This window comes from Microtus pennsylvanicus, chromosome 7 (assembly GCF_037038515.1).
Source record: "Microtus pennsylvanicus isolate mMicPen1 chromosome 7, mMicPen1.hap1, whole genome shotgun sequence".
Lineage (NCBI taxonomy): Eukaryota > Metazoa > Chordata > Mammalia > Rodentia > Cricetidae > Microtus > Microtus pennsylvanicus.
This window is the reverse complement of record NC_134585.1, coordinates 121,496,804-121,510,374: the sequence shown is the minus strand read 5'-3', so window position 1 is coordinate 121,510,374 and position 13,571 is coordinate 121,496,804.

The following is a 13,571-nucleotide window of genomic DNA, read 5'->3' as shown; positions in this document are numbered from 1 at the left end:
GCTTTTATTAACCTTGGTCCTGCGGCTTGACTTTATTACTAGTTTCACAATGAATTTTGCAGTGGCAATCCTGGCTCTCATGATCTGACAGTAAGTCTTATCTAAGCTAGGAAACCCCATGTCACCCCTCCCCTCTTCTTCGCACACATGAAGAGTAGGAAGCTGCAGTGTTATGGGTTCAGTGTCTCTGCTTTGGATTCAAATGACACTGGGACCAAAACTAAGCTTTTGTTTTCAGATTTACAAGATGAGATGTACAAGTATTTCACCTAGGAGCTCACTGTGAAGAGTGAACGAGATGATGTGGATGAATGATCTAACCGAGAACATAAGAGATATCAATATGTATCGACTATTGTTCACATCTGCTAGTTGCAAGCCTTAGGGATTCGAACTTAGAAAAGGCTCCTAAGGGAGCCGCTCCCTTATTTCCTGTGCCGTGGCCCGAGTTCTGTCCTCATCACTTACTCAAGTGTCTTATTTATTATGTTACTGACTTTTCACATTGCCCATGCAGCAATTTCTCTAAAAACAAAAGGCAACTATTAAACAAAAAAAGCAAGCAAACAGCACATGCAGGTTCTCAGGGCCTAGTGTCCTTAGTGTCTGATTTTACAGAATAAAATCAGAGCTTGTGCTGGTGCGCTGGGTTCTCCACAATCTGCACTGAGCTCCCACCCACTCCCTTCTTTATCCTTGCTCTCTTCTGACTCAGCCAGACCACGTGTTTTCTGGATACAGTCGATCTCATAGGTCAGTGCCTCTGAATGTGCCTCGACAGATAGCTTCATCATTCTTGAAGCCCAATGGGCAACACCCACCCTCCATCCTGGGAACAGAGATCCCTGATTAAGGACCCTGAGAACTCTTGCTTTTCCTGATGGACTGGGATGCTGGGACATGTCTCTCACCCAGTCATTGCTTTGAAAGCTGTGTGGCACTTGGCTATGTCTCATTCTGAGATGTGCTCTCAGCCTTGGGGTGGTTAGCGATTTGGGGAATGATAACGATGGTGTCATTTCTTATCGGTTTGCCTACTGCAAGAGCCTGAACTCTCGAAGGGCTGGCACCTGTGTGCCATCCATCTTTGCATCTTCAGAGCCTGACTTAGAGTAGATGACAGTTTCTCAAGCTTGTGTGAGTTGCTTCATAGCTTGGGAAAATCAGGTGAATTTCACAATGGATACAGACAAGAGGAAGCCCTCAGGTGAAATCTACCTGGAGCTTGATTCTCTCACCCCTAAGAACCCAGCCAAGAACTGGGGATCCCTGCTAGGGGGCCCTTGCCCCAGAGCTGTCGTTTTACATCAAATGGCTTCGGGAGCCCCCTCTCGTCTTACCCTGAACCACCGTATTCTGCGGTTCAGGGTTTTCTTCGAAGTTAAAGTGATGGCTATAGGTAAAATAAGCAATGATTATAAATGGAAACACAGAATTGGTGTCTTTAGATAGATTAACCTCACGAGTCTGAATTTCTTCATCTGTACCTTTAATGTGGTTGCTGAGAAGCCCATTGTTTCCCACAATGATGGCTTTAACAAAGTATTATTTTCATCTGTTGATATTTTCTTTAAAAAAAGGCCTAAGAAGGACTGTAATGAGGCAACTCTCAATACATGCCTGCATGGAGCTGAGGTGCCCGCAGCAGAGTCTGCAAACTCAGGCTTTCTCAACTCAAAGCCAGTGCTCTTTCTCTCTCTGGCTCACTATGCGCTCATCATACTCCCGATGTCCGTAAATAAGGCAGGAACATGCTCTGTGGAATAAGTACTGAGCAAGTTAAACTCTAGTTAGAAAATCATCTCCAATCACAAGGCTCCCTGCACCTCAAGCCTGTCAAGAGAGAGGAAGGAAACTCCCCGGCTTAAAGGAACATCAAAAGAAATATGGGTGCAATTGTTCAATCAACCAGCAGAGGGCGGTAAGGTCTGCTTGGATTCACGTTGTGTAGGGTACAGGTGACCCAGGCACACCAGAGGATCAGATTGAGACTATAGTGTAATGAAGATGAATTTTATTGAAACAGGGATTAGAGATGTGTGAAGTGGTGTTTCGTACTCTTATTTTTCAGAGTTCAGGATGTTGGGTGATCTGCCCAAGGTCAGTTCCTGGAATCCCTGGTCCCCAGATCCAGCTGTTCACTTAGCATTTTAGACCCTCATCATTACACCACTCCGACTCTTTGTTAGACTTGAAACAAAAAACACACAAACTAATATTTTTGATAAAAATATTTACCCATACTTATTTCTGCCTCCTATGTAACCGAAGGATTATCCAGCCCCATTTGAGATTCTCAGCCGCAATGAAGCCGCCTCCTTCTTCAGAAACTGCTTCAGCAGTGAAAGCAGTGTTGTGGCCGAATCCTGCAGTGCTCTGAAGTCCGGAGAAGGGGCCTCCTGAGCTTGGTGAGGCTTCAGGAGCGGGTTGAGGATCTCTCGTAGGAGTGTTAGAACTGGGCTGGCTTCCACGAGGGCAGGCCATCAGGAGCCAAGGTGACTCTCTTGCTCTTCAACAAGGGTTCATTCGGCCTTTTCTTCCATGAGTGGAAACAGCATGGGCCTTCACCAGAACTGGAGTAAATGCCAGGTACTCGAGTTTTGAGCTTCAAGCCTCTAGGATAGTGGTCCAAATAAATCCCTGTTTCTGTTTTTAATCTAAATTGCCCAGTCTTGAATACTCTATTATAGTAGCAGAAAAACAGACAATGACTGACCACAGTGGATGCAGTTAGAAATTAATAATACATCATCTACAACTTCCATAATTACTCAGAAATCAGTTGTCCTATTTCCAGTAACTTATAGACTAAAGCAAACATCACAAAATACATTACAGTATTTAAGGCCAGGAGGTGGTGGCGCACGCCTTTAATCCCAGCACTCGGGAGGCAGAGGCAGGTGGATCTCTGAGTTCAAGGCCAGCCTGGTCTACAAGAGCTAGTGCCAGGACAGTTAGTGCTATTCCATAGAAAAACACTGTCTCGAAAAAAAAAAACTAAAATTAACCACAAATATAAGCAAATAAAAACATCTTTTCATCCTTTTCAAGACCCAGAAACATTGCAGGAGAAATATGCAAGAGCCAGAGGAGTTTTGCATAGCTATGCTTTCCAAACCGACACATTCCCTCCTGGAGAGAAAGGAATATCACAAGATTTGGGAAGGCAGCTTATACAAGGTGAATAAGATATGGAGACTTAGAGGGTTTGAGAAGCTGAGGAAGATACAAGATTCACAAGCCCTCTTGACAATTGCTGGGAGAAGAGGGGACTCGCATGCAGAGCTGACCGCATGTTGGAGCTCCAGGGACGCAGCTTTCACGCAGCTACACTGGCATGGGTGTTTTGATGCTGCTGCATTTGACTCACCCATGCGTCCGTAGGGAACCCCTTTTCCATTCTCCAGCAAAGAACATCAATAAAATCGTTGAAGGCCCCAGAACCCCTCGTCCCGAACATAGACTATTGGCATGCTACGGGTTCCTGTCAGAGCTGGGTGGTATTTCTCAAGATGTCACAGTCTTAAGCTGCAGGGCATAGAGAAATCAGGCTGGAACTGGGCCTGGACATTTCTTCCCCAGTGTCTGGCTTTCATAATGGCAAAAGACGTTATATGGGCTGACGTACAAAACCGTCACTAACAATCCTGGTCAGCAGTGGGCTCCGCATACGCACTATGAACGTGTGGCCACTGGTGCTACAACAGCGCAATTCTTGTGGGAAAACCAACTGTTTTCCAATTAAATTTAAGATTCCTCTCCACAGTGTCACAGACTGAGGACCAAATGGTCACATACATGAACCTATTGGGGGACATTTTTCATTTGAACCAACATATCTCTGGCCACTTATATCCCATCCCTGCAGCTAGCCATTTCTGTTTGGTGTTCCTACTTGTATCATCTACAGGGGTGGACTGTTTTTCTTCCATCAGGGTTGGCTGGTTGTTCAATTGTGTGTGTGTGTGTGTGTGTTGGGGGGTTGGTGCTTAGTGATTTGAAAGAACACTGCACCTGACACATGGCTTTGGTGAAAGGGCTTGCAAACCCCATGCAACACTGCTGTCCACAGAAGGAGCTTGGCTAAGAGTCCTTTAAACTAACCTTTTTTTTTTGGATAAACTGTTTTTGTTATTGGTGAGGCAGACTCAGTGACAGATTCCACCCATTCATTGCTTTACATACAGCCACCAATTGCTAGTTGTTCTAGTTCTGAATACTAATCTCTTTCCTCTTCCTATGACTGTAATCAAAACCCCACTGAAACCATTTGCTTGGGGTGCTTTTTATCATACATACCATAGCCCTCTGAGCATTTAGTGATGTCTAACACAAAAGGACAGTAGGGTATTGGGTTACCCATCTGTTTAACCTGTCCTACAAGGATCTTAGCCTATTCAAAAGCTTCTTGAACTGTTCTTTTCCAAACCCACATGGAACTTTTTTCCATCAAATTATACAGAGGATGTGAAACCTGGGCAAGGTGGTATATGAAAAATTGATCCAAGAATATTTACAGCTCCCTTACATTCATAGGAGCAGACTGTTGCCGAATTTTCCCAATAACCTTGCCAGTTGTCATACATGCCTTACCCTGACACATACTTGTAGTGATTTCTCACCTATGTCTGGCCTCTGCACACAATACACTTTGATCTCCAATTCTATTATCTAATTAAATCTTTCTCTGGGGGTGGGCAGGTTGGCAAAGCAAGGCCCTACACTACCATGCCATGACAAACGGTGGATGGATGTGGAATTGGTGGGGGTACTCAGGAGGTCCACTGCCAAATGTTGTATGGGCATGCAGGCTGACCTTGGGATCAGCACCTGAGGGAAAACTGAAAACGAGGGATAACACAGTGTGTTTCCATTTCATGTATGAAAGGAGGCAGTATTGAACGCAGCAGCATGGATGGGGATGCTGACTTATTTAGTTCTCTAAAATCCAGCCCCGCTGGAGCTTCCAGGCTTGTTCACAGGACACGCTAGGATGCTGAAAAGAGCTTTGGGTATGGACATAATTCATATGCTTTAAAATTTCTTGCCGATTTCTTTAATTTCATCATACCCCCTGGCAGTCTGTACTGTTTGATAGTCATAGTCCTGCTTGACTTAAGCAACTGTACACGTTCCCACCTTGCTCAATCACTGACTGTCTTTCAAGTGCACGCTCTCAGGTGAAACCAGCTAGTATGGAGGGTGTGCCGCATCAGTACCTCTCCCTTAAGAATGTTCTCTTGCAGCAGAGAAACAGGCAGTATGTTCCTGTGGTAGGGGATAGCAGGCAACCCCTAAGACAGGCTTGGTCCTTTATACCTGCACAGCACTGCCTTCTGCTGTGCCATTGCTTTAGACGGTTGTCAGGGGTTAGGGTACACTCAGCTCTAGAACTCACGCAATACTTTGTTCTGCACGTTGCTAAGTTCAACAAGATTAGCAGAGTGAATCAATTCACCCTTCATAACTAAACAAGAAAAGAGTTTGCTGAATAGTTCGGGAGTATGATGGCTGCAGCACAAGCCACTGGGAGTAGGGGAGTGGGTCTCCACCTTTGAGAAATACTTCGTTCTGGTGCAGTTTCCCCACATATAATCCTGTTATGTGAATAAGTGCGATCCAGAGTGACTGGTGTCCTTGGGGAAGACATACGAGCTACTGTTCATTACACCAAGTTATGCAACCTTTCCCCTGCCAACGAAGAGCATGGAGTTTCTGGTGGATTGAAGCTCAGTGTTTGTCATAGGCTTTGGTAACAGGGCCTGGGCAGCAGCTTTATGGTGTTGAGCTTCAGAACTGCTTGGCTCTCAGTTTGGGTGGAGGCAAGGTTTTGCCATTTGGCTGCCGTAAGTTCCCCGAGAGGAACCCATTTCATTTCTTACTTCTTACTAACGGCTTTCCCGCTGCACAGGAGGCATTTCTTATAGCCCTGCCCTACTCCTTTGGACCCTTTCGTGAACTGGTGGTCCTGCTGTAGAGCTTTCCAAAGACTCAAAACCCAAGAATTTGGCTTTCTGTCCTTCCCTCTGTGGACTCTGAGGATTTTGTTACATTTTCTTTGAGTTACCCAGACAAGTTTCATTGTCTATTTTATTTTTTTCCATCTCCTCCTGAACACCTTACCACCTTAAAAGTTAAATTTATATGTCTGCCTATTAACTCAGACTTGTTAAACCTTTCCTGGATCATAAACATGTTCCACAACATAGCCTATTAAAACTAATAAAGCTTTCTACCCAAGGTCACTGATGAATCAAATCCTTTCTTAATTATCTTACGAATGCAGTTCCTCATGGCGCCAGTGAGCTAGAAATCAAGCACCTCCTATTTGATGCCCAATTCTGTCAGAAATATCTGTCCTTCATATGTTGTCTGTCAGTCCATTTTGTCCCTGGGTACATCAACAAACGGGCAATAACAAAGTGTTCCTGCTCATTTGCTTGAATCAGTTCATTAGGGATTGCTTTCCCTCCTATTGCCTAGGGATCGTAGCTAGAGAGTAGGAGTTGAAGAAGGCGACATCAAGATTAACATAAGAAAGAAGCCAGGTAGCAGAGAAAGAATGGAAGCTCTTCTGCAGGACAAACAGAGCAGGCCCTCCCCCAAAGTCCATGCTATACAAATGCAGGTGTGAGGACTATGTAGATGACCTATAAAGGGTCAGCATCTTGAGTGTAGGGTTTTCCCGCGGCTCAGCAGCCCATTCACATCTCAGTTCTTTCCCCTTATTAGACTTTACTCTCTTCCTATCTCTTGTCCAGTTCTTTGTCCTTGTGCACGTGATACTAGAAGCTCCGGGTATCCCTGGGTCACAGACCTGTGGCTATAACAAGATCATGTGGCCTTTATGTCAAGGAAAAATTCGTAGTCATATTACCGTTCTCTGCTTCCATAACTAACTAATCTCATCAAGCAGGTTGTGAGAGGCTCTCTTACCTCCTGTTTAAAAATCTTCCTCGGTTCAGGCATTTCAGGAGCAGAGTAGCCCATAATAATTGTGACTTTCTGTGCTGGGTTGTTTTTGAAGGCCCTTGTGTACAAGTTGAAGCATGGATTTCTCCCTTCCTATTAATGGTCTGTCTTGGAGAACATCTTCTATTAGATCTCCCTATTCAGTGTTCAGGGTTCCAAGTTTGGGGATCTGAAAAAGAGCTCGTTGTCTCAGGGCTCAGATTTACCTCCAAACTGGAAGAATCAGCAAGCCAACACCTCCACGGTAGTCTTACCTTTTCCTCCCCAGCCACCACCTCTATTGTTGAATCCAAGGCTCATATGTGAAGAGTCCAAGAATAAGAAAATAAAAATGTAGATTCCAGAAATAAGAATGTAGAAATAAAGAAATATAAAGTTATAAGTCTAGGAGAATCAATCATTCACAGCAAGCTATTTTCTCAGACACTTAAGCCTCTAACAGCTTAAGTCATTTTATTTTACAACTGGCTGTTCTATTTACAAGGCCAGAGCTTCTCCCTGTAAACTGAGAGTAGTGTCCTGGCCATCCTTGATAAAGGACAGATGTGAACTGAGTTAACCTTTAGGAGACAGAGATACTGACCTCTGGGTTAGGCACTATCTCTGTTATGGGAAACTGGCACCACCAAAGGGAAGTCATGGGCTTCAGTACACCCTGCCTGGAGGTACCAGGAGAGACAGTGGACAAGGTAGAAACACGGGTTTGACTAATGAGCTCTCATAATGGAGGCTGTAAAGTATGGCAGTCTGTGTCTGAGTTTTACCTTGAGATAGTGTGAAGAACTTTTTGCTATCATTTAAGTTCCCAGCCTAAGAACCAATTATTCTAATTTATTAACCTTCTGGGATTACTAGCAGTTCCTTTTCTGACTAATTGCTAAAGACACCCGTTTTCTTGCAATTAGTGACTTTCGCTGTAATCTACTCCGAAACATATTTCATGATAGCTGCCTAGTTACCCATTGACATTAGAACTTACTCCCCTTTTTAGGGACTAGTTGACTGACCAATGGGTCGGGACAAGATCATAAAAATTCCTTTGTTCAGAGCTAATGCTTTGTCCCCTACTATAAAAAGTGGGTTCAGAACCCAGCCTTTTGCCACAGTCTAACAAATACCATCTCTGTCTATGGTTTTAGCTAGCTGATAAGCTTCTGTGCCCCATGGTGGTTTTTTATTTTTATTTTTAAGTTTGCTTCTGGTTTTCCTAGAATCTGGTTTCTGGAATAAAGTTTGTTTCTGATTTATTAGACTTTGGTGGTCTGTCCCCATCTGTTCGCCACTCCCCTGGACCCAACAATATGTAGGATAGCATCTACATTACAAATACTTTCTGGGTTGGAGAGATGCTCATCCATTAAAGGCTAAACTCACAATTAAAATACTTTCTGGCAGACACCTTAGGCTGCCTGTCTTACCACACACTGCAGGGGCCCTGCGACCAGGCCTCCCCAACTCATCAGGTGTCTATTCGTGCCAGATACAGCACTGATAACAAAACAAGGAAGTGATTCCATCCAGTCCAGCTAGGTGAGCAATGTGTTTATTGGAGCTGCTTACCAGGGGCTGTGTAAGACATACACAGGGTGACTCAAAGCAGCCGCATCTCTAAAAAGCCTGCTCCAGGCTAGGTGACAGCTCATGAAAGTTGCACTCCTGAAACACTCTGTACAACTTACGGTCAACTCCATTGATGAGAGTCTCCTCACCTCCAGCAATTGCTTGTTTTATATATACACAAACCCAGGGCGTGCCCTTGTGCACTTTATAACTTTTTTTCCTTTTTCTTTTCTTTTCCTTTTTTAAAATTTTTTTGAGACAGGGTCTCTCTATATAACCCTGGCTGTCCTAGAACTCACTCTGTATACCAGGCTGGCCTTAACTGACTGAGATCCTCCTGTCTCTGCCTCTTAAGTGCTGGGATTAAAGGCATATGCCACCGCTGCCCAGCGTTTTTTTAGCCCGTGAGACATGGTCTCTCTCTATAACCCTGACTGTCCTAGAACTCACTATGTAGACCAGACTTGTCTTGAACTCAAATGGATCTACTTGCCTCTGCCTCTTAAATACTAGGATTAAAGGTGTGTGCAGAAGAGTTATGTGTGGAAAGAAGGAAAGAAATGCAGGGTTTTTTTCCCTCCACACAATCAAAATTTGTCTACTTAAAGCAGCCTGCTAAAGTTTGTAAGCTTAATGATAAATGAGGCAAGAATTTGTACACACACAAAGAAAAGTAAGGAATCTAGCTGGACATGGTGGTCACGCCTATAATCCCAGAGCCCAAGAGACCAGAGCAGGAGGACCAAGAGTCTGAGGTCACCTGAGGTCACCTGAGATCACCTGAGGCCATGCCATGAGTTCATGGCCATCCTGAACTAGTGAGATCCTGCTGTCTCCACCACACTTTCCAAAAAGGAGATACGTGAATGAATGCATATTGCTACTGAAGAAAATAACTCAATGATGCAAAAAGATAAAAAGGAGAAAGAAAAGAATGGAGGATCTGTAATACAACTAGAAAGACAGCCAATTGACAGTGGTTGGTTCTTCTCTGTACAAATCATTCTGAGCATAAATGAGTTAAGTTTTTTGAGTCAAAGGAAAAGAACAATTCAATACGTTAATCCTCCCAGAACAAATAAAAGAAAAACCCAGACAAGCGGAATTCTTGATGCTTTAAAAGACCCACTTTACCTGAAAGTGAAGGGTTACAAAAAGAGCCTATGAAAATGCAAACACAAAGAGAGTAGGGGTAACTGTAGCTGTGTCATACAAAACAGTCTTCAAACCTGACACTGTAAAACAAGATAAAGGGGCAATCTATGACAAAGAGGTCCATTAACCAAGAGGACTGAACAACAATAAACATTTATGCCTCTAACATTTGAATACCTAAATGCTTAGAGCAACTGTTAGTAGATCTGAAGGGAGGAAGAATATATAATACAACAGTGGGTGACCTCAGTGTTAAGAAAAAATAATAAGAAAAGGGCAGCTATGCTAGCACAGAAATTCAATTAGGTCAAATCAAACCAAATCAAAGTGCCCATCGTTTTATTAAGAATAATGCTCTCGGGTGGCCTAGCGCATGGTGGGAAGACAGAAAAGCAGGGAGCACATGCAGACCCTAAAACCACGCATTTTTTCCTCTAGGCGCACACTTAAATACCCTGTGGAAGTGGTACCCTGACCACTGGGGAGGAGTCAGGACCTGGCATGCTGGGATTTGGAGTCCAGACCAAAACAACTCCCAGGCCAGGGAGGCTGGGATGGATGCCAGGGGCTGGGGGTTATGCTCCCAACTTAACACTCAGCACTCCACTTTTAACATTGGGCATATCTAGATTAAAAGCATCAACAACATCCACAACTACAAAAATACTGGGCACTACTATACTTCAGAACAAATAGACCTCACAGACATATAGAGATTAAACCATCCAACAGCAAGTACAAATTCTTTTCAAATGCCAACAGCATGTTCTCCAGAACAGATCAAATACTGGGCAACAAAACAAGTCTTAAAAAACTTAAGAAGATGGAAATTATATCAAGTGTTAATCAAGAAAAGGAGGAATTTTTGAAAATTCAAACATAAGCTAAATTGGCCGTGCTCTTGAGCAACTAATGAGTCAATGAGGAAACAAAATATGCCAGACCTTAAGGAATACAACAAAACCGTGTAAGAGGGAAGTTTGTAATAATAAATGCCTGCGTCTAAAACAAGATTCCCGAAGAAGCAGCCTGATGTCATTCATCCGTCAAGGAATTAGAACACCTGGAACTAAATCCTGGGTTAGCAGAGGGTGAAAACGGTAATGCAAGTGGCTTTTAAGGCAAAAAGAGATCAAAGAAGAAATAACCATAGATGCCGAGGAGCTAGATCACCTAGGAGTGGATGAACTTGTAGAAAGACGTGTCTACCAAGGCACAAAGCAAAAGAAAATCGGACAGACAAATAACAGAATTAAATCAGGAATAGAATCATGTCAAAGAACAGTTCTTGGATGACAGCTGTACCACTCAATGCTTGCTAACATTTAGGTAATGATACTAATTCTTATCAAACTCCTCTAGGAAAACGTGAGGCAAGAAAATGCTGCCAAATTTGTCCTGAGTCTAGCATTTTCCTGATACCAAAATCAGACAAGAACATTACAAAAAAAATTACTCTCTAGCATACCCAATGAAGAAAAGTACAAATTTCTCAACCAAATGTTGGTAATCAGGAGTTTGCAGGCAGTGAAAACATCATTCATCATGATTAAGAGGAGTTTACACAGGAATGATTTCAATATTAAAAAATAAATACATGATCTTATCAACCAATGTAGAACATTTATTTAACAAAATTTGACATATTTTCTTGATTAAAAACTCCCATGGAATTGCAAGATGGAACAGCAGGAAAAGGCACTTGAAGCCAAGGCTGGCAACATGAGTTCAATCCCTGGGACTCACAGAATGGAAGGAGAGACCAACCCCCATAAGTTGTCCTTTGACCTCCACACACACACTGTGGCTCTTGTACCTGCCTCATAGGCGCATAGATAAATAAGTAAATAAACGTGACAAAAGCCAAAGCTTTCATTGGATGCGGTATAGAAGGAGCATACTTCAACATAATAAAATCCACACGTGCCGCAGTTCATATCACACTCAGGTGAAAAGCTGGGAGTTTCTCTTAACGTTGAAGGAGGACTACTATAGAGAAGACCAGTGAGAAAGGGAGGAAGACTAGAGCAGAGGAGAGCAGAGGAGACTGTGGGAGACCACGAAAAGACCCGATCTGTGCACTGTGGCCAGAGAAAGAAGAGAATAATTCTAGATCAAAGGTAAAGAAAATGTTTTCAGTAAAATTATAGAAGAAAAATTGCCAGATCTTGAGAAAGAGATGTTTATGCATGTAAAAGCGGCATACAAAACATCAAAGAGACGAGATTTGAAAAGAGGCTTCATATAACATTATTACAGCTAAAATATTTAAAACACAGAAAAATGAGAACGTGTTAAAAGGAGCAAGGAACAGGGCCGAGTCACATAGAAGGGAATGTCTATCAGAATAACAGCTGATTACTTGATAGACACTTTGCAAACCAGAAGGACTTAGAAAGATTTATTGCAGGTTCTGAAATATCAAAACTGCCAACCGAAAATAGATTTTTTTAATTAAAAAAAAACAAATCTTTTAATTTACATATCAATCCCAATTCTCTTGGCCTCCTCTCCTTCTGCTTCCCCACCTTCCCCTCACCCCATCCTCCACCCACTCTCAGAGAGGGCAAAGCCTATCATGGGGAATAAACAAAGTCTGGCAAATCTACTTGAGGCAGGACCAAGCCCTCCCCACTCCGCATCCCCCCTGGTCTAGGTGGAGCAAGGTATCTGTCCATAGGGAATGGGCTCCAAAAAGCTAGTTCATTCACTAGGGATAAATACTGGTTTCAGGGCCAGTAGCCCCACAAACTGCCCAAGTCACATGACTGTCAGCTACTTTCAGAGGACCTAGTTTGATCTTGTGCAGGTTCTGCAGCTGTTAGTAAGGAGTCAGTGAACTCCCACTAGCTTGGGTCAGCATGTGTGGGTTTCCCCATCATGGTCTTGACCCCTTGGCTCATATTATTGCTCCTCCCTCTCTACAACTGGACTCCAGGAGCTCGGCCCAGTGCTTAGCTGTGGATCTCTGCATCTGCTTCCATCAGTTGCTGAGTGAAGGTTCTGTGATGACAATTAAGGTAGCCATCAATCTGATTACAGGGGAAGGGCAGTTAAGGCAACATCTCCACTACTGCTTAGATTCTTAGCTGGGGTCATCCTTGTAGATTCCTGGGAATTTCCCTAGTGCCAGGTTTCTTGCTAGCACCATAATGACTCCCTCAAGATATCTCTTTCCTTGCTCTCCCTCTCGGTCCTTCTCTCAACTTGACCTTCCCAATCCCTCCTTTTCTCTATCCCCCTCTCCTTCTCCCTTCCTCACTCCCCTTCTATCCTCCTCTCTCTCCCCTCCAAGCTCCCAATTTACTCAGGAGATCTTGTCTATTTCCCCCTCTTGGGGGATCCATGTATGTCTCTCTTAGGGTCCTCCTTGTTTCCTGGCTTCTCTCGGGTTGTAGACCGTAGGCTGCTTATTTTGTGCTTTATGTCTAATATCCACTTATGAGTGAGTACATATCATATTTGTTTTTCTGGTCTGGGTTACCTCATTCAGGAGGTTTTTTCTAGTTTCATCCATTTGCTGGCAAATTTCAAGATGTTATTGTTTTTTACTGCTGAGTAGTACTCTATTGTGAAAATGTACCACATTTTTTTTATCTGTTCTTCAGTTGAGGGGCATCTAGGTTGTTTCCAGGTTCTGGCTATTGTGAATAATGCTGCTGTGAACACAGCTGAGCAAACGTCCTTGTGGTGTGAGTGTGTATCCTTTGGATATATGCCCAAGAGTAGTATTGCCGGGTCTGAGAAACCACCACACTGATTTCCACAGCAGCTGTACAAGTTTGCATTCCCACCAGTAATGGATGAGTGTTCCCCTTACTTCGCATCTTCTCCAGTCTAATCTGTTATTAGTGTTTTTGATCTTAGCCATTCTGACAGGTATA